Raw genomic sequence first — 21,810 nt, 5'->3', positions numbered from 1 at the left:
AATGGAGATGTTTGGCCATAATGCACAGCGCCACGTTTGTCGAAAACCAAACACAGCATATCATCACAAACACTTCATATCAACTGTCAAGCACGGTGGTGGAGCAGTGATGATTTGGGCTTGTTCTGCAGCCACAGGACCTGGGAACCTTGCAGTCATTGAGTCGACCATGAACTCCTCTGTATATCAAAGTATTTTAGAGTCAAATGTGAGACCCTCTGTCCGACAGCTAAAGTTTGGCCGAAATTGGGTCCTGCAACATGACAAGGATCCCAAGCACACCAGCAAATCTATAACAGAATGACTGAAAAAGAAAAGAATCAAGGTGTTGCAATGGCCCAGTCAAAGTCCAGACCTCAACCCGATTGAAATGCTGTGGCTGGACCTTAAGAGAACTGTGCATAAACAAATGCCCACAAACCTCAATGAACTGAAGCAACGTTGTAAAGAAGGGTGAGACAAAATTCCTCCACAATGATGTGAGAGACTGATAAAGTCACACAGAAAACGATTACTTCAAGTTATTGCTGCTAAAGGTGGTTCTACAAGCTATTGAATCATAAGGTATACCTAGTTTTCCACACCTGGCTTCTGCATTTTGGCTCTATTTTTGTTAAATAAATCATGACATGGTGTAATATGTCATGTATTGTTGTTCATCTGAGTTTGTATTTACCTAATTGTACTGTAAGACCTGCTAAGGAACAGATGATTGTTATTATGTCCTGATATGTAAAACCATAGAATTCAAAGGGGGTGTACTTTCTTTTTCAGACAACTGAATATATATATATATAACCCTTTGAGAAAGTAGCTGTCCAGTGACGAAACGCGTAAGGGAGCGGAATTACGTCACCGCGCATGCGCAGACAGATATATCAAGCGCTGACAAATATTGCGGCCAGGAACTACAGGATTCTTCGTTTTATTCCATAAAGAACTGGATTTGCCTGCTGATTGTAACTTTGGAGTTCTACACTAGCTACCAGCATCTAGCAGCTTCGTTTGAGAACTGGACTGTGGACTCTGGATGCAGTTTGACCAGATTGGCAGTGATTTATCACATACTGCTTATTTTATACTTACCCTTGTGAGTGAATTTTCATCCCCCCCATCCCCCTACCCCTTTCCAATAAATGTACTATTTTATGCTATGGGGCATGCGCTCTTTCTTCTCTTTTCCTATATATATCACTGCAGTTCCTTCCCCTCATACAGAGGTAAGAGGAAGGGTTCACAGTTTTGGTGTTAGGACTTACATTTTTGGTTTACCTTGACGTTGGTATGCAAGCTTACGACGCTTTGGCCAAAGGGTTTAACTAAAAAAACAAGTAATTACTATTATTATTCAAGTATTTAAACTTTATACTCATTACCATATATGTTTTGTCAATTTGATGTAGCATTGGGCACCCGTGTCTTCTGTTGTACGTATACATGTGCCACGCTCAGTAGCACTCATTTTGGCATAAAAATATATTCATGATGTGGCGGATGTAGGAGTTTGAGCTATCTGGGAATGTGTGTTAATCTATTTCTGACTGGTAACAGTCTATGGAGGTTGGGTGGCACCTCCCCCCAGAGCTCGCCCCTCCCCACCTTTTTAACTTGGGAGGTTCTGGCAACTTGCCTAAATGGACAGAACTCACTGCAGTTCCTTCCCCTCATACAGAGGTAACAGGAAGTGTTCACAGTTTTAGTGTTAGGACCTGCATTTTTGGGTTTACCTTGACATTGGTATATAATAATAATAGCATGTTTTTATATAGCGCTGCTAGTTATACGTAGCGCCTTACAGAGACATTTTGCAGGCACAGGTCCCTGCCCCGTGGAGCTTACAATCTATGTTTTTGGTGCCTGAGGCACAGGGAGATAAAGTGACTTGCCCAAGGTCACAAGGAGCCGACACCGGGAATTGAACCAGGCTCCCCTGCTTCAAACTCTCAGTGCCAGTCAGTGTCTTTTACTCACTGAGCCACTCCCTCCCCCATGCAGGCATATGCGTATGCACGTATGCAGGCTTACGACGCTTTGGCCAAAGGGTTTAACTAAAAAAACAAGTAATTACTATTATTATTCAAGTATTTAAACTTTATACTCATTACCATATATGTTTTGTCAATTTGATGTAGCATTGGGCACCCGTGTCTTCTGTTGTATGTATACATTTGCCACGCTCAGTAGCACTCATTTTGGCATAAATATATATTCATGATGTGGTGGATGTAGGAGTTTGAGCTATCTGGGAATGTGTGTTAATATATATATATATATATAAAAAGATGTGGTGCATCATGGGTGGGGGTATATATGTATGGTCACTATCACTTGTTGGTTGCATGGCCCTGAGGAAGGTCTCCATGTGGGACCGAAACGTCGGCTTACGTTTGTCTATGATTTGAATACAGTTTTTTTTATATTTACCCCGTGCAGTTTGCTGTCTCTTTACTGGTCCCTGGATTGGTTCGTATGCTATGTGTTTCTCTATGGGACTAGCATCTGCTTTTTTGCTTCATTACAGTGTGCTGACTGGCCTCATGTGGATTATATATATATATATATATATATATATATATATATATATATAATATATATATATTTATATATATATATATATATATATATAAAACAAATCGGGACAGCACGGGCTGCATAGTGTAAAATAGTACAGGTTTATTAATCACGAGCTAAAATCAAAAAACTCACAGAAAAAATAGGGCCTCTGATGAAGGCGCTGGTACACTCGCGATGAAACGCGTAAGGGTGCTATCTACAAGCACCAGGTGCTTAGCTCATTGAACTTTTGGTGGACTGGAATGGAACTTTAGTGCTGCGGAGCGAAAGGAGCGTGAGCTGTTCTAGCAAGGGGGCTGTTGAAGTGGACGCACATCACGCCGGAGATACCAGGCCGTACAGTGAGAGATAAACACGCTGCAGCCACGAGACTGCTATTCCCGACAAACAGAATGACCATTGGTGTTCTTGTTTGATGCGCTTGTACTATCTTATTTCTGTGAGTTTTTTTATTTTAGCTTGTGATTAATAAACCTGTACTATTTTACACTATGGAGCCCGCGCTGTCCCCTTTTGTTTTATTGAAGAATTGTGGAAGGTGGTTGTTTCCTGTGGATACAGTAGCTGCTAGGGTGTTCCAGTGTGTTTTTTTTTTAATTATTATTATCTTTTCAGGTTTATTTTATTTTATTTATTTGTTTGCCTCTTTTGGCCTTTTTCCTTGTGTTTTTTCCTAGTGTTTCCCATTCCCATTCCTATCCTTTTTTCTTGTTGTCATATACAGTATGTTCTTTGTTTGTTTGTTTAGGTTGAGTAATATTGTGTATATTTTCAGCTACTATACATACTATATAGTTAGGTCCAGAAATAATTGTAGACAGACAGACAGAACAGTCATGGATAGATAGAAAATAGCAGCCTCTCCTCAAGACTCTAGAGATGTGCATACTTTTAATCTACCACATTTTTTTCCCTGAGGAATGATTGATAAATACATACCCCAACCTAGGCTTTGGAGAAATAAAAAGTCTGCAAAAATGCACTAGTAAATTCTCCAAAAGTGCTAATTTTAGAGGTCATTTGGGCAATATTTGTGTTAAATAAAATTAAACTTGAACTGGGAAATTCACTTTTAACCCAAGGACATACTGTATTGCAATCTTCTGTTCCATTTTATTGGGCCTTTTCTTTTTAAATTATAGCCTGCAAAATCTCATATCTAGATAGTGATAGAAATACAAATGTTATGATAAAGTGACAGTTATCAACTGTTAAACTAGCATACTTGCAATAATTCTTATCAATTATCTTGCAAAATACATTCTGTTTTATTCTATCTAATTAGAAACTACATTTTCTGACAGAGCTCTGGTTTGGTCCTAACTGCAGTTATTTGCAAAAGATGTGTGATAACATTATTACACAATTTACTTTGAAATTCGAATTTATATGGCAATATAGCACAATTACTCTGAAGTACTTTTGTTCTCATTCATTTCCATCTAAGACGTTGGAATCTGTGCTTTTATGCCAGCATCGGAAATCAATGTGCAAAAGAAACAATAATATGCAATATGGTATATTATCTACAAAGTTTACGGCTCTTTGAAGTTCACTATTCTACCATGTGAACCTTCTTTAACCGCTTTGGGTGGCTCCTGATGTATAGTAGCTACCATGTCATGTGGTCTGGCACTTCAAGGGCTCTGTGAAGTAGTAGCTACGCTTCATGTTCTTTTTGCTGTGTGATGTCATTTTGTGCTCCTATGCAGTGCTAATTCTCATATCTTGGTCATGAATCACAACTTTTAATGCTATTTACACCCCCCCGCCCCTAGTTCCTTATGTATTTTTAGTTGGAAGGTAAATCGCCATATTGGTCCTGGAGAAATCCAGATTTTGGTTATGAGACCTTTTAGTAAACAGCATAAGCGTTATTTTTAGATTAAATGAAAGTTTCCACAGGTGAGAAAAACATGCAAATCCAAACATTTATTGAAGTGAAACTTCTTTGGTGGCAATGGCATCTTGAAACATCTCATAGGGAAAATAACTGAAAATGGGAACGAAAATAATAACGGAAGTTAGTGACTGCGCATGTGCAGAAACGGCCTGCAATAGTATCAAGCATGCACATGGGTGCACATTCACAAATCGTCTCCCTGGGAATACAGTGCCGCTGCCTATGACCGGCTCCCCTGGGCCGGGGTGCGAGTTGCAAGCACAGCAGAGGTATCAGCCCTAGGCCTCTGCACACACTCACCTCGCTGGCCCTAAATCTGGAGTGCAGTGCAGCACCGGGCTGGAGCTTCACGAGTCTGGGCGAACCTCACAGTGACGAGTGTCTGCTCTGGCATGGTGATCCCGGTCCTTGTCACTGCCAGGGGACACGCTAGCCCTGGGGCCTCCGGACCGGGGTGTAAGTTGGGGGCAGGCGCGAGGTACCGACATTCCCCTCATATGCCCTGCTGCCAGAACGTGCGGTACAGCAGTGGCCAAGAGCTGCACGAGTCCAGGGCGAATCTCACGGTGCCAGGCCTGCTCTGGCATAGTGATCCCAGGCATGGTCACTGTTGGGGGAGATGGTGTAAGGGGGACGGTGTCATGCCAACCATGCCGTGCTGTTACCTATGGAGCCTGTGCTGTTGCCCAGTGCTGTGTAATACATTTACTCACACACATGTACACACACCTACACACACTTAAACACTATAAAAATAGAAGTGCACATAGGAAAAACATTACATATCTACCATTTAAGTCATGCCAACCATGCCGCGCTGTTACCTACAGTACGGAACATGAGCTGTTGCCCATTGTTGTGTGATACACAGATACACACACATGCACACATAGACAAACCCACACACAGACATGCACACTTGCACACTATAAATTTGTAGCCCTTGCATCCCCCTCCCCCTAAGTGGGATTGCCTCTTCAGCTACTTTATTAGGTGTTGTGCTGTGTACCTGTTGGCAAACAGGAGGGCTGAGTGCTCCGCGATGTTGTCGGGAGAAACAGGACAGGATTTCAGGTTAACTTTGTTCTTGATTGGTGCAGCGCCTCCAGTTAAAATGGATCCACTGTGATGACAGAGGATGGCCCATGCTGACACCTCTTCTTCTTTGGTAGACAGTGAATCACACAGCATTTCTATTTCCTTGTCTTTATTGCTGGCAGATCTTATTACAGAGACATTACATCCTTCCCTGCTTAATGTGCCCCGACTCAGGCTTTAGGCCCAGTTCAGGCCTGTTGGACCTCTCCTCACATCTCCTTGTGAGATGGAGGGCAGATGTTCCTCACTCCACACAGGGAGGGGAGAGATTGACAAGGACCACCCTTAAATTTGGGAGAGTGCCAGTATTTATATCCTTTGGGGAGTGGCTGTAATACTGATTCATAACATGCCAGATCTGGATACTGATAGCCCCTAACATCCAGTGTGTGGTGCAATCAGTACCCACCCCTTAAGGTTGGCACTCTCTGGCTGTTGCTAAGGCCCGCCCTTGGATACATATCCAAGTCTGAAAAAGCACACAAGGCCTTAGGCAGGATTTATCCCACCCACTTAACAGGGCTTACAATGGTAGGGCCCAGAAAAAGACATAGCGGCCGGGAGGCTATGCTATATTCTCCCCCGGTGAAAACTCCAATGCCCCCCTTGGACTACCATGGTATAACACTACCTTACGGTGCAACAACCCATAAACCACATAACATGAAATGCAATTTCATTTTCACATTCATAGCAACACAACAGTAGAGTGCAATAGGTTGACATGGCTACCTCAATAGTAGCGGGCCGGGTCAGTCTTCTTGATCATATTACCCTGACCGTCGGGTACTTTGACTGAATAACACCTCCTCCTCCCAGACTAAAAGATGTACTCTACCCGGTCTAAGTGTATGTTGCGACCCACTACCCACACTTTAAGTAGTTGTTTAGCCCTATCATGATCCCGGTACATAGGATCTCTATCTGTGAAATCAAGATGGGCTATAATAGCCTCTTCTACCCATTCCATCTTATGCTCTTCAGTACTTCGCATAAGGTTCTCTGGAAGATAGGGGTATTCGTAACCCATCTTTCTAAAACGTTGTACCAGCAATCTTTCTGCCCTACTGAATTTCATCAGGCTCTTATCAGTAGCAGTGCCCGGCAATACCCAGAATACAGGACCCTCCCATAATGTTGGTTTTACACTCTCTTCTCTAACTGGAGCTAATCCAGTCACTGATCTTGATGAAGACTTTTCCTCCTCCTCCACCTTATCCCCCATGGTACTGAGTTCCCCACTTTGTACAAAGGTATAGCAGGCACAACAGACATAGTATCAGATTTCTCACTACCATTTGGGGCCACAGGACTCACTGGTGATAAGGGCCTGGGGGGTAAGAGGCTTTACCCTGGAACTGGTGATGGAAGGGGAAGGCGGAACAGAAGGGGTAGGTGAAACAAGGACAGAGCCCGAAGATGACAAAGGGGCCACACCAAAGACTCTGGAGGGAAAATCCAAGGAAGTCTCCCCTGGAAGAGCAATGGCACAGTCTACAGTCCCAGCTAAGTTCAGGGCAGTGGCATGAAGAGAGTATCTTACTTTTTTCCGCTTCCTGCAATGAAGAAGAGAGGGGTCCACAGTGGACTTTTCACTTACCGGAGCAGCAGTGGTATCAGGTAAGCCTATCCGGCTGGGCGGCTTTGCGGCCTTTTCTTCTCCCGGGAGCGAGCAGCAACGGTTGCAATGGTACTGGCCTCTGGAGTACTGCTAGCCGGCACTCCCTGAGGCAATTCTTTCAGCAGCCCCAGCGTGTCATAATGTCGTTCCACCTCCTTTACATATGCGACAGCTCGTGTGCAGGCCTCGCGCATCTCTTGATAGTGCCGTTCTTTCAGCGCTGCTGCCCTCTGCATGGGGTCCCAGGGTGATTCAATGCATCTCCTGAGCCTTGTTCGAGTTCAACATAATTGTACCAGATTTACAAAAAAAAAAGTACTTAATTTAAACTTGCATATTAATGATATGAAAACCACAACATTTCTGCTATAGTTTGGCAGTCAAAAGACTTGTATATAAACCCTACTGTGTATTGTTATCATTCTAAAAGTTTAAGATTCCTTACCAAACTACATTTTACAGTTACTACAAATCTAATGTGAATGACAGTAACGATAATTATGTTATTTGTTCAATAATATTCTGTACTATTGTAGCGCCGTTTCCCCAAGCCTATCGGAGATATGGCGACAACTGAGTGTGTGGTGTGTTACCTGCGACTCACTGGAGGCCTGAACCTCTGCTGCTGGGAGCCTGGGATGTACCTGGATCATCTGGTGACAGTGCCTCCACCTGTGAGGAATCCTCACAGGATAACTTCTTCACAGGACCCAATGCAATAAGGACACCCAATATAAATAATAAGTTTACTGGCATGCAATAGGCAACACAATAACCATAGAACTCAGGCCATACCCTTCTGTCCATCCACTTAGTCCGCACTCTGGTGAGAGTGTCCCCCAATGTACAGAGGTGGCCTGGGCACCAACCCTGTGTCCGCAGAAGCCAACCCACCCAGAAGTGTGTGACATCGCTGCCCACAGTGTTGGCACACTTTGTAGATGAGGTATACCTGCCGGGTGCTCCAACACCCGGTAGCTCCAACTGAAGACAAGGGTCCGTCCGGTCCCACGCCATCATCATCAGCGATGAGTCCGTCTCCACATGGGGTGGTATCCAGCTGGAGGGACCCACCTTAACAGTCTCTTTATGCGTTTGAACAAAGAAAAAGAAATATGGTGTGCAGCTATTAGACCATTTAACTGAAACCCACTTAAAGTGATATTGTGTGATAAGTGAATAAATGAATACAACCCTTAATTATTAGGGTGTATAAACATGCAATCTCTGTAAATACAGTGGCGGCTGCAGCAGTTAGAAGGTCAGGGTGGCTCAGCACTCCGACAGCACTACAGACAGAAAACACAAAAAAAAGCGCAAATCGCATAGTGAAGTATATCAAATTATATTGTTCCGTATAAAAAGGTAAGTACTAGGCGTACATTAAGTAAAAATAACAAGCGCATTGAGTGCTAAAAGCACAGCGAGTTACCACTCAGCAACGGACATCAGGCAACACTGAAAACCGCAGCAACAGGGATTCATGAGGTCATCATCACGTCCTCGGTACAGGATACTGCAAGAATCGAATCGATTCGATGGAGCTGTCTCTTTTGGAGGAAGATCCTTCCCAGTAGTGTCGGCAAGCGTGCTCTCGTCGGACTTCCAAATGACGTCACAGCGACGTGCGTCAGGGCCCTTGTGGTACACGTTGGACGTGAAGTGAGTCCAATACGTAACAGAGTCCCGGTGCACCAATCCAATGAGGATAGAAAGTCGCAGCACCAACAATTCAATATGCCACAATGAAGTACAGTACAAATAACAAGGGCTAAAATCGGACAGTAAAAACAACTAATCCTACGCGTTTCGTAGCTCACGCTACTTCATCAGGGTTATAGTTGTTTTTACTGTCCGATTTTAGCCCTTGTTATTTGTGCTGTACTGCATGGTGGCATATTGAATTGTTGGTGCTGCGACTTTCTATCCTCATTGGATTGGTGCACCGGGACTCTGTTACGTTTTGAACTCACTTCATGTCCAACGTGTACCACAAGAACCCTGAAGCACGTCGCTGTGACGTCATTTGGACGCGACACGGAAGTCCAACGAGAGCACGCTTGCCGACACTACTTGATAAAGCGTGGGTTTCCACGTGAAACGCGTCAGAGTAATCTTTTGCTGTTTTTAAATGTGCCTTTAAAATTTTTTTGCACCTAGTTCTTTGCAGTTTTTGGTCTACCATTCTTCACAGATTTAAGACCGCACAGCAGATTTACACCCCTTATGAATGTATGCCCTCAAGTAGAAGTGTTCACTGATTTAGTGACAAAAGACTTGGAAAAAATGAAACCACGATATCCAAGTAAAAACAATATCACCAAAGCTGAGAAGAAAGCACTGAATGAGCTGATGACATATGATCAAATTACAATAAAACCTTCAGATAAGGGAGGTAACATTCTAATTCTAAACACGAGCGACTATGTTAAAGAGAACAAACGTATTTTGGAAGACAAACACACTTACCAACTTTTGGATAGGGATCCAACTAATAAATTTAAGTTGGAGTTATACGCAATCTTGAGGGATGGTTTTGATGACAAGCACATTGGCAAAAAGGAATATGAATACACGCATATTAAGATTCCCACAATAGCCACATTCTACACACTCCCAAAAATACACAAAAACAATGAAAGACCACCGGGAAGGCCAATAGTGTCTGGCAATAATAATTTGACAGAGAACATCAGTAAAAACCTTGATAAAATATTACGACCATTTGTCTTGGCATTACCGTCTTATATAAAAGACTCGAAGGACACTCTGTTAAGACTAAATGGCATTACGTCTGACAAGGACACATGGCTAGTAACACTTGATGTTGAATCGCTGTATACGAGCATTCGGCATATTAGTGGTTTAAAAGCCTGTGATTATTTTCTATCGACCAGACACTGTGGCTATGTGGAACATAATAAGTTTGTACTGAACCTCCTAAATTTGACACACAACTACTTTTTATTTGATGGCCTATTTTACCACCAGACCCAAGGTACAGCAATGGGGACGTCGTGTGCCCCAACATATGCGAACTTGTACCTGGGCTGGTGGGAGGCTACTATCGTCTTTACAGAGGATAATGAGTTATTTACTGTGCACATACAGTACATTTATGGCTCAGATTTATTGACGATATCCTATTGATTTGGAGCGGACCCAAGGATGCCTTGCTCGATTTCATTGGGCGGCTCAATACCAACACTTTAAACTTACGTTTGACCTCAGAATATAGTCAATCTAAAGTTACATTTCTGGATCTGAATATTACCATAGATCCCTTAAATAAAATCCAAACTACAGTGTTTAGAAAACCTACCTCTACTAATAATCTGTTATTGGCTGAGTCAGCATCCAGATTCCCTAATCCGTGGAATACCAATAGGGCAGTATTTGCGGTTAAAACGCAATTGCTCAACCTTACAAGATTTCAAATTACAATCGCAAGATCTTAAAAATAGGTTTCTGGATAGAGGCTACTCTTTGAAAAATCTACACAGGGCATATAATAGGGCACTACAATGTGATAGGGACTCTCTACTTGTTCCCAATACAAAAGTAAAAGATACCCAAATAAGATGTATTGGCACTTATAGTCAAAGATGGCATGATGTTAAACGAATATTCTCCAAACATTGGCATATTCTAAGATCAGATAGTGACCTAGCCTCTGTGCTTAACGACACTCCTAGCATTACGAGTAGGAGGTCCAAAAACCTGAAAGATGCCTTGGTGCATAGTCATCATCAATCTAAAACATCAAAAACATTGCTACCCAATCCACCGAAAGGATGCTTCCATTGTGGCAGCTGTAAGGCGTGCCAATACCTGCTCACCACAAAAACCTTTGATAATGCTGATAAGTCAAAACAATTTGAAATAAGACACTTTGTGAATTGTAAAAGCTTTAATGTTATTTATCTCATCAATTGTGATTGTGGCCGCAGATATGTAGGCAAAACAATACGCGAGCTACGCAGACGCGTGTTAGAACATATCAACTCTGTTATCAACAAAGCCGATACACCAGTAGCATGCCATGTAAACTCTATGCACAAAGGTGATCCTAGATGTCTCCAATTTATGGGGATAGACCGTGTTAAAAGTACTATTAGAGGAGGGGACATTGATCGTAAACTTCTACAAAGAGAAGCAGAGTGGATATATCGTTTACAAACTTTATATCCACATGGCCTTAATGAAGGCTTTACATTCACCCCCTTCCTTTAAAATCATCATAATTGTCTATATGTTCAGACTATTAGTGTGTTAGACTGGTCATAGATATGCATTGTGCGCATCTTTAGTCTGCTTTTTCTTTTCTTTTCCTTTCCTTTCAGTGTATTAAGTTGTAAATATTAGATATGTATAGTATTTTGGCCTGATGGTCTAATGTGTGTTTCTATCTATATTAATGTGGATTTATTAGACTTGCCTTATCTCTCCCCACGGTCTACCACCAATCTGGTCAATAGATATCCAGTTGAAGTATTGCACTGACACTAGTATATAGTGCAGGTTAAATTGAATGCTACAATTTATACATTAGTAACTAAACATTGTATTCACTCAATATAAAATTGGACTATGGTGTTTTATCAATAGGGAATACACACACTCATGCTGCGATCAATGTATGCCAAGTATATCACTGATTGCTGGTTAGTTTGTAATTATATCAATAATTAATGTATGCTTTGATGGCTATATATATGTGGCTGGTTGTGTAGTCCCGTCATCCACCTGCCCCTGACGAAGCTCCGCCTGGAGAAAAACGCGTAGGGCGTGGGCATTGTGATGTGGTGACGTCACATCACGTAGTGCAGCTGTTTGCATGAGGTTTTGAGCAGCGCTGTGTACAGCCAAATAAGCAGAGTTTAAGCTGATACAAAGCTAAGTATTTTGCAGAGATTTGTGGTTATTTCACGGAGGGTTTGGTTGCCAGTTGTGATTTATTCTATGTATACAGCATCTCACTAGATACAGGGAATCCCAGTACAAGTTGACAGCGATGTTGGAGCTGTGCTGCTTGAAAGCAGTTTAGTTGCTCAGGGACTCCCACCAATTACTGTGCATCCTCACTTCTCTGATAAGTATTTTACTTATGTTATTTCTCTTGCGACCTTGGTTTATGTCAGGATCGCCTAGACCTCCTGCCTAGCCATAGCTTCCTTGTCCACTTGGTGTGCTGCTGCCTTCTGTTGGCTCTGGGTTCCTCTGTCTGTCTGTCTTCTTGTTGTTCCTGTCTCTGTCCTTATAGCTTGCTTCCTGTCTGTTGGTTTTGCCTTTGCTTCTAGTCAGACTACCATGCACATGCCTGTCTTTGATCCTGATCTGTTTATGTACCTGTACCTGTATTATAGTCTGTTCACAGTAAAGGTCCTTGCTAATAATCTGGCTTGTCCCTGTCTGTTCCTGCTCCCCGGTCTCAGTCCCTGCTCCCTGTTCTCAGTCCCTGCCCCGCCCCCGCCTGTCCTGTTCCAGTCTCCTCGTTGCCGACCTCTGCTTGTTACCTGACTTCGCTACCTGCCGCCTGCCTCGGACCCCTGCTTGTTTCCTGACTTCGCTACCTGCCGCCTGCCTCGGACCCCTGCTTGTGACCCCTACTGCGCTCGTGCTGTTCCGGCCACCGAGATCCTACCCGCCACAGGAGTCTCCCGTGACAGAAAGCAAAGGCCACTTCTGGATCTCGCTGGAACAGATTCTTCTTCTGCCTGCACCCTTTCCTGCCTGCTGCAGCAGACCACATCCGCATGGTTGAAGATAAGTACTTTCGTTTCTTTTTTTGGAAATCCAAGTTGGGATTTTGAAAGGTTTTTTTTTTTTTTTTTGCTGCTAAGTGTTCTGCAAGAATTATTGCGTTCATAACGAAAAAACATTTTTTCTGAGACTAGAACTGTTGCTGCAGAGACTATTGCAGCTTTCTTTGAGATTTTTTATTTTTGTGCAGTGCCTGGGTTTACCCTTGCAGTACCTGTTGCCACCTTTTTAGACTCTGACTTTTCATTTCCTGGATAGGCTTGTCTCTGCATCACTGGTTGGGACACTGCTGTTCACAGGGTTCTCATTTCAAAAGACAAGAGTGCTTCTATTATTTTGTTACTGCATACTGTGATATTTTCCTGCAATCTGTAGTTTTTCATATGATTGGTTCTAAGGTTTCAGGTTTACCTGCAAGTTCCCCTAAAGTTTGTTTCTCTGCAACATATAATATCCCTACGCCTGATATCAAAGGTTTCAGATTTGACTGCAGGGTTCTCAGTCTGATATTCCTATGTCAAAAGTTTCAGATCTAACTACAAGTTTTCTCTGTATTAGTTTCCTGCTGTCTATGCTATTTCTATGCCTGATATCAAAAGTTTCAGATTCAACTGCAGGTTTTCTTTGTCTATATGATATCCCTACGCCTGATGCATAAATATTTAGATTCAACTGCAGGTTTTCTTTGTCTATATGATATCCCTACGCCTGATGCATAAAGATTTAGATGTAACTGCAGGTTTTCTTTGTCTATATGATATCCCTACGCCTGATGCATAAGGATTTAGATGTAACTGCAGATTTTCTTTGTCTACTGTATATGATATCCCTACGCCTGATGCATAAAGATTTAGATGTAACTGCAGGTTTTCTTTGTCTATATCAGCGGTGTGCAATCTGTGGGGCGCGACCCCCAGGGGGGGCGCGAGACTGCCGACGGGGGGCGCGGGGTTTACAGAGGCCCCGCGTGCTTCCCGAAGGCACTTAAATTAAGTGCCGGGGGAGCTGCAGGGCCTCTGTAAACCATACTTACCCGTGGCTCCGGCGGCTTCCTCCCGGCGTCGCCATGGCAACGCGGCGTCAAAATGACGCTGCGAGGTCATGTGACGTCACGTTGCTATGGCAACGTGACGTCATTACGCCGGTGCGAGGGTAAATTGGGGATGAGGGGGGCGCGGGAGTGAGGGGACAGCCGGCAGGGGGGCGCAGGGAAAAAAGTTTGCGCCCCCCTGGTCTATATGATATCCCTACGCCTGATGCCAAAAGATTTAGATATAACTGCAGGTTTCTCTGTCTGTGTTTTCCTTGCATTTATAATCTCTGTGACTTATGTTAAAGTCTCAAAGGGTCAGCTCTCCTATCTTGTGTCTCTCTGTGTCTAATATTCCTGTTGTTCATTCTATGCTTCTGTTTTAAAAACACATTTCCTCTTTACTGGCGTCTTGGGAAGTGTGGTTTAATTATGGCTCCCATTCAAACAGTCTTGAGCAGTAAATGTGAACACAGTACCACTGATTCTTCAGAACTTCTCAAAGCAAGGAAGAAGAAGAAAAAGAAGGGAGGCATTACTGTGGAAGTTGCAGAAGGAATTAAGAATGAAAATTTAACCTCAGAGGCTGCATTTGATGAAAGAGATATGCTGCAGCTTAAGGCAACTCACAGACGTATCCCAAGAATAGTAGAAGAGAAGAAAAATGCCCCTACTCAGACGCTTCAAGCTGCACAGAAAGCAATTGATTGTCTTTATGGACGTTTAGATAAGGAGCAAGAAACTAATTCTGCACTACAGAGCTGTCTATCCTCAGCAATTGCTAAGTGTGTTCTCCAGGAAAAAGAAAAGCACCAGTTGGAGAGTGACTTGGATGTCATGTCAGGTGAGCTGGAGGGGGCATATACTGATGCTGCTGAGAATCGGCGCCTCGCTTCTAAGAGTAACGAATTCCTGGAAATCTCTATGAAGGAAATTGAAAGGCTTAAAACAGAGCTTAAAGTCTCCCAGGAGGAGATTTGCTACTTCAAAAAAGAGATGGAAGTCGTTCAGGAGGAGAGATGCTACTTCAAAACAGAGATACGTTCTATGAGAGACGCCTCCGAAGAGTTAAATAGTAGGTTTGAAACTGTAACCCAAGAGTACAAGAATCTCTGTGTCCAGGTCAGTGAAGGAGATAAGAAAATCCATGAATTAGGAGAGGAGAAGAAGCAGTTGGCCCAGGAAAAGTTGGATGTGCAGACAGCACTGCAGAATGCAGAGAGAGAGAGCTGCAAGAGGAACGTGTCTCCCTGGAGCGGCGCACACAGGCAGAGAATATGCTGCAGAGTCAGCTGCGAGAACTGCGTGCACATCTGCAGGACACCAAGGAGAGATGGGTGAATGCTGAAGAGAGACAGCGAGTATTGCAGGAGGAAAGTTTCCAGACTGCCTACAAAATAAAGACGCTGCAAGATTTTTTGAGTACCCAGTGTGTCCCCAAAGAACAGCATGAGGAGCTGAAGGCCACATTGAGCATGACCAGAGCCTCGCTGGAGGAAGAGCTAAAGCTAGCAGCTGAACTCACATCTCAGCAGTTCGCAGCGCTGCAGGCACAGATCGCTGAGCTCAAGACACAGCTTGCCAAAAAGGAGGATAAAGAGAGATCGGTATCAGATCAGAGGCGCTACTCCCTAATAGACCCTTCCACTGCGTCAGAAGTTCTACGGTTACAGCATCGCTTGGTTAGCACTGAAGACGCCCTCCGAATTGCTTTGGATCAGGGTCACCAAGTGGAGAAACTAATGGAAGCCATGAGAAGCAGCTCGGAGAAGTCTCAGATCACTGGAAACTCAGGCGCAGCCAATGGGATCCACCAGCAGGACAAGGTCCATAAACCAGAGATGGGAACAAATGATATTTCTGAAGAAAGGATAAAAGTGAAACAGACAATGGAAGAGCTACAACTCAAACTCAGCAAGCGAGACAAAGAAGCATTGTCCATGTCTTCCCAGGTCGAAACACTACGGGCCCAAGTAAATGCGCTAGAGAACAAATGCAAGTCAGGAGACAAGAAGGTAGATTCACTAGCGAAGGACAATAAGAAGCTGGAAGTGGAACTAGAAGCTCTTTCTAGGAAATCCCATGATTCCTCTGGACAGTTTGTCATGATCAGCCAAGATGTGCTCAAGAAAGAGAGAAATTTAAATGACCTGCGAGTTTTGCTCTTGGAGTCCAATCGTCACTCGCCGGGGTCTGAGAAAGACTTGAGCCAAGAGGTGCATAGAGCTGACTGGAGATTGAAGGAGCAGAAACTCAAAGACGAAATCAGAGTATTAAGAGAAACACTAATGATTATGGATAAAGAGATATATTGGTCACAAAAAGAGACCACGAAGAGTGAACTCTGTGTCCCCACTGACTTATGTAGAAAGGCTGCATCCGTCTTTGCCCACGTTCCTGATGTCTCTGCCCCTGCTTTTGGGTTGAACGCACCCATTCGGAGGTTCCTTGCAGCACCCAATGTACCTGTGGAGTACTCTCTGCCCGCTGACAAACCACCAGAGGTGGGTCACCTTGAGTCCACTTTTCATCAAGGCCTCCGGGAAGAGCCTGGAGGATCGTCCGGAAAACGCTCTTGAGAGGGGGGAGTAATGTCAGGATCACCTAGACCTCCTGCCTAGCCATAGCTTCCTTGTCCACTGGGTGTGCTGCTGCCTTCTGTTGGCTCTGGGTTCCTCTGTCTGTCTGTCTTCTTTTTGCTTCCTGTCTGTTGGTTTTGCCTTTGCTTCTAGTCAGACTCCCATGCACATGCCTGTCTTTGATCCTGATCTGTTTATGTACCTGTACCTGTATTATAGTCTGTTCACAGTAAAGGTCCTTGCTAGTAATCTGGCTTGTCCCTGTCTGTTCCTGCTCCCCGGTCTCAGTCCCTGCTCCCTGTTCTCAGTCCCTGCCCCGCCCCCGCCTGTCCTGTTCCAGTCTCCTCGTTGCCGACCTCTGCTTGTTACTTGACTTCGCTACCTGCCGCCTGCCTCGGACCCCTGCTTGTTTCCTGACTTCGCTACCTGCTGCCTGCCTCGGACCCCTGCTTGTGACCCCTACTACGCTCGTGCTGTTCCGGCCACCGAGATCCTACCCGCCACAGGAGTCTCCCGTGACAGTTTACACGGTCTGCTATGCTATTATTCCATTGGGGCATAGAGAACATCTATCAATACATGCAATGGCATTGTGCTAGTAACGTAATTGTGTGAGTGACTTCATCATTACCATCTGTGAGGTGTACATCTCGATTTGATTATATCTAGCAGGAGGATATAACTGTGATTGACACATTGTAGCATTTATACCTCACAGTGTTGCAGAGTCACATCTACTATTGTTAGGATACAAGTTGGTTGGAAACAGTAACAACAGCACTACAACATTTTATTATCACTTTTTTTAATTTTTCACCTTGTTTTTCACTATATGTATTTCACTAAAAAATTAAAAATTGTTATTGTGATGTGCACCAAAAATGTACCCTTTCTGAATGACCTTGTGACTCTGTCACGTCTTCATTCAATCTGTTATAATTTTAACTACTGTACATTGGTAGCACTCACTTGTGTCATTAAATAGACACTGGTAAATAATATTATTTAGCCTGTTTAAATTTAAGAGTGAGCGGTGTGTTAAGATCTGTGTGTTAATATTAAGATCTACTAAAGGTAATTCCATATCACTGTAGGAATTTTTTTTTTCTCACCAAATAGTAGTTGCCAAGTAGTAGACAGTTTGACATACTTTGATAATCTGTATTTTCCACACTTGAGAGATGATAGCGAAGTAAAAGGTAGACTCAATTTGCTCATGATTTGTTGATCATCCTCACCACAAACAAGGCGTGACTGCATAGCGGTTGCGTGCTGCGCGGCGATAATAGTGAAGCCTGGAGGCGGGACCAGTGGGAACAGCATTTAGTGCTGGGTGAAGTCTGCGCGCGCCCCTATAAGGAATGCAGGCATTCGCTGGTCCGCAAGGTGCGCTGCAGGAGGCAGAAGAGGCAGGAGGTCCGGTCGCAGGTCTAAGCAGGTAGGGAGGGCGCGAATAACGGATCCTTACACTTAGCTAAATATTTAAAAAATGTATTTGTTGAGAAAGGCATACATTTGCAACATTTCTGGCCATGCAGGACCTTTCATTAGATAAACGAAAGATGAAAGACCCTGCGTGGCAAGAAATGTTGTAGATGTACGCATTTGTCCACAAATAAAAATGCTACGATTTAGCCAAGCTACAGTACCTTTGGAACATTTTGCCTTGTCTACGAGTGACCAACAAATCGTGAGTTAATTGAGTACTATACTTAAATTCTTTTTTGTTCATTTATCTGTAGTGTGGCCACACAATCTTAAAGGTATGCACCAAGATACTGTAAACTATTTTTTTTGCCCTGATTTTGCTGTAGTACCAATCTATTTTTCTAGAAATGAGAGTGAATAACAATTTCCTAACTGGTAACATACAGTATGATAGTTCATCAATCACATGAAGGAATCTTCTAATTAGGTCCCAAGATGTCTAAACATATCAATTTATATCTGAACCAGACACCTGATTCTATGAAAAATGATCAGCAAACTAATTAAACAATGTAATTCTTCAATGTTAGAACACAATGAGACACCATATTGTTTAATGAATTGCATAGGACTGTAAAAAAAAATTGGAACTTCAAAGATTATTGTTCATTATTAATACATTTGCCTTGAGGAAACAAAACCATCCAAGAATATGTAAGTTTTTTTTTATAATTGGTATTTTGTGGCCATTTGCTAGCGCTTGCTAGACTATATAGTGTAGTTAAATTTAGACTCCTGCTGTCCACTGGTGACATGTTAAATTCTTCATAGAATGCCTCTAGCACTGTTCTTGATATAATATAATTTTATTTAAAATAGGCATACTGTGAAAATAATACATTTTTGTAACCTATATAATGAAATATACATGCTGCATCAAATTCATTTTTGGTTAATACACAGCAACGGTATTCTGCACTAAAAATATAAACAGACCTTTAATATTTACTGTATGCCAGATTCAGCTGCGCAAATTATTTCGACGTAGGATAAGGTATCTTATGGTGCACTGATTTTTTTTGAAGCACATACCATTTATATCTGTGCATTATGCGCATTCCGTTTGTTTGACTAAAAATTTTTTTTTGTGTTTAAGGCACACAAATGAAAAAAAGATTAGTACATTGATCATCAAAAAAGTATTCAATTAATATGTTAGACAATGTGGGATTCCCATAGCTTGGAGTGTTGTGGCTCGGCTATAAGATGTAAGGGTTCCAGTCCAGGTTTTGGCTGGAACCCGCCCTTACCCGGCTGCTGAGGACATTTTGATTACTGGCAGCCTGATATATGGCTGCACCTGTTCAAGAGCTTAAATATCAGCCAATGACTTCCAGCCCTGACCTGAGCATTACCTATGTTTCCCTTTGTTCCTAGCTGCCCTGGGCTCTAGTTCCTGCGCCTTCCGTGTGACTTGCCAGTCCCTGTGGCCTCCCTGTTCCAGAGGCCAGCCTGTTGCTGTGACTTGCCTATCCCTCTGGCTTCCCTGTTCATTTGGAATTCCTGTTGCTGACCCCAGACCGTGACCCTGACCTCGCTGCCTTCTGCCTGCCCTGACCTTTTGCTTGTGTACCAACCACGGATATTCTAACAGGACTCTGTCTCTGGACTCTGGTCAGTTAATTGGCATCCCTACCTCAGCCCTGCAGGTCCGCTACCTGATCGGAGACGAGCATCGTCATAAGATTCCCATGGTTAAAATAACAAATATATATATTATGTAACCCTTGTTCCCCCCCCCCCCCCTAGACTCAACTGATGTATCTAGGGTGCGTGAGGGCAGATAACATGGTTGTGGGTGGTGCATACCTGTTTGGAACAGGAGGGCCTGAGCTTCCCGCGATGTTATGGGGGAGACAGGACCAGGCTTCTGAGGTATTGGCCTCCATGTGGTCTTAGTGGTACAACGCCTCCATCTCCTATAATTCCCAGGGATGTGGGAAGAGACCCTTATAGAAGAACCCCCTTGGTCCCGGGGTGAACACTCCAGAATCACTCGGCACAAGGTTGGAAGCAACAGAGTCTTTATTGTACTCACTGTCGGCGGGGCAGTAATAGCAGCACAGCAGTACAGATACACGATATGCTTCCTCCTCCTCTCCCACCAGATCGTTCTCCACAGGATGGTCTGAAGGGTATCTGTCTCCACCTGCAGCCAAGGGTGCTACGGGTGGGGCTAGCTCTTCTCTCACCCCCTAAGCAGGGTGAGAGGCATGGATCCACCTCTGAACTACTAGGCCCTACTCCTCAGGAACCTAGCTACTCTCTCTCAACTCCTGAGCAGCACACTCTCCGACCTAAAACTGAACAGACTCAGACTTGGAACTGCACTGACTCAGACTTGGAACTGCACTGACTCAGAGCACACAGGAACCGCTACTAAGTTTGGTCAGCCCCGCCCCTCATGACATCAACAAGACCTCCCCTCTGCACAGACCGGCAGCCGAGACAGGCTTGTATTAATCACGCAGGCAGGGCTTTGCAAGAGGGGAAACCCCATGATTACTACTGGGGCCTGCCTTTAACAGGGCTTACCACAGTAGTAGGAAGATTTAGCAGCCCGTGCTGTTTATAGGGGGCTACAATTATATATTTAAAACAATGTCTCCCTAGTAACCAAATGCTGAGTGTTTTTACGATCTTTAATAAATCTTTAATAAATCTCTTTTGTTGTGTGTGTGTGTGTGTGTGTGTGTGTGTGTGTGTGTGTGTGTGTGTGTGAATTGTCATCACTTTGCCGCTTGGTTTAAAAGAACATTGTTAGTGAAAGAGATAAAGGGAAAGGTAATAATTATCAGGTAAAGTTAGAATTATATACAGTAGGACCCAAAGAGAATAGTGAGAAATTAATGTAGTAAATACACATCAAGTAAGTAAATTAATATTATCGTTATTTATAAAATATTTTCCAAGAAAAGATACATTGAGTGTTACATTGTCTAGTGAGAGAAGGAGCGGCTCAGTAAGTAAAGACACTGACTGGCACTGAGTTTGAAGCAGGAGGACCTGGTTAAATTCCTGGTGTCGGCTCATTGTGACCTTGGGCAAGCCACTTTATCTCCCTGTGCCTCAGGCACCAAAAACAATTATAAACTCTATGGGGCAGGGACTGTCTGCAAAAAATGTCTCTGTAAAGCGCTACTTAAAAACAGCAGCGCTATACAAGAACAAACAAACAATTATTATTAATTACCTCTCATTTTTAAGTATATCCATTGATAAGCAGTTTATAAAACCAACTCCAGGCCGGCGTTAGCATTATCTTGCCTATAAATCTATAATGCCAATTATATACATACAATGGGCAAAATAAGCTAAACTAACATGGAATAGGTGATCCAATATAACACATTAAACAAGATATCAACCCCTTAGTGTCCCAAGTGGTCAGCTATCATGGGTTTCATTTCAAATTGGTTGCAGTATGCTTCATTTGCATCCTTGCCAACCTTTTCACAAGACAGCTTTAATTGAACCTTGCACCATAAGGCTTTGTGACCTATGGGGCAATCAACATCATGAGCTCAACCCCACTAGAACCTCCAATGGTATTGGTATCTCTGCTGTGACTTAACCAAGGATTTTAGACACTGCCAGAACTAACTGTAACTAAAGAGTGACTTAGCTCATATACCTTGGGACCTACATCACCACTCCTGCTAACAGTATATATAAGGAGAGGCCATGTTCATACTTACTAACGTAAACCAGTGCAGGCCAAAATACTGTAAGTGCACTTGATTTGGGAGGATTT

Source organism: Ascaphus truei, chromosome 1 (assembly GCF_040206685.1).
Source record: "Ascaphus truei isolate aAscTru1 chromosome 1, aAscTru1.hap1, whole genome shotgun sequence".
Taxonomy (NCBI): domain Eukaryota; kingdom Metazoa; phylum Chordata; class Amphibia; order Anura; family Ascaphidae; genus Ascaphus; species Ascaphus truei.
The sequence above is the reverse complement of the archived record's forward strand: the minus strand, read 5'-3'. Positions refer to the sequence as shown.